The following is an 837-nucleotide window of genomic DNA, read 5'->3' as shown; positions in this document are numbered from 1 at the left end:
TTCTTTTTTCCTTTTTTTTTTTTTTTTCCGGTGTGTCGTCGTAGCGAGAGACGAGAACGAAAATTAGAAGAAAAAAATTACAATGGAAGATTGTTCTGTACAGCGACTATCATACGAACTAAATACGCGTGGTTGCCGACGTGCCGGCGTCATCTCCCTCGTCGATCGCGGCTTCATTTTCTCGCATGCGGTGTGTAACATTCACCACCATTCCATTCTTTCCCCATCCGTGCATACCTCCAATTTCCTGGATATACGCGTACTTCCCGTTTGACGTTCACCGCTGACCTCCTCGACGCCACTGGAACACACACTCTTCTGCTTCGTTTTCCACCATTTTGATTCTCTTCTTTCGTACGATCTTCGGGGTTTTGTGATTCTATCTCATCTCAGTATTTTTATCTTTCGTTCCAATTATTTTTTTATAATATACTTTTGTTGCTTCTCTTTCGTTTAGAAAATTGGCAAGATTGTTCCTCGAGTTTTAGAGATGGAGACGGAATGAAGATGTGAAAATCGAGACATTGGAAATTCTTCGATTTTGGCGTTGATCCGTTTCTATTTTTCCCTTCTTTGTATGATATTCATTTTAATGTTCTAGTATAACGTATTTCGATAATATTATTTATTCCTTGATTGACACTTAAGAAACTTTCAGACAAATCTCGAACACAATTTTCTTCACCGATTAAACATTTTTGTTTTATATATATATATATATATATATATATTATATATATATATATATATAAAGTACAGTCTTCCGAATTGTTTAGCCGCCAAATTTCTTCTTTCTTCGATATCCTCTTCATCGAGAACTGCTATCTCGAATACATC

The 837-nt window shown here is 36.3% G+C and overlaps 1 protein-coding gene across 44 annotated transcripts in view; it reads right to left on the bottom strand.

Annotated features, from left to right (window-relative positions):
* LOC102677929 (calcium/calmodulin-dependent protein kinase type II alpha chain) overlaps positions 1-837 on the bottom strand; it is a 140,815-nt gene that overhangs the window by 4,935 nt on the left and 135,043 nt on the right. The gene's annotated exons all lie outside the window — the stretch shown is intronic.

Source organism: Apis dorsata, unplaced genomic scaffold, assembly GCF_000469605.1.
Source record: "Apis dorsata unplaced genomic scaffold, Apis dorsata 1.3 scaffold_247, whole genome shotgun sequence".
Classification (NCBI taxonomy): domain Eukaryota; kingdom Metazoa; phylum Arthropoda; class Insecta; order Hymenoptera; family Apidae; genus Apis; species Apis dorsata.
This window is presented reverse-complemented; position numbering and strand designations above follow the sequence as displayed.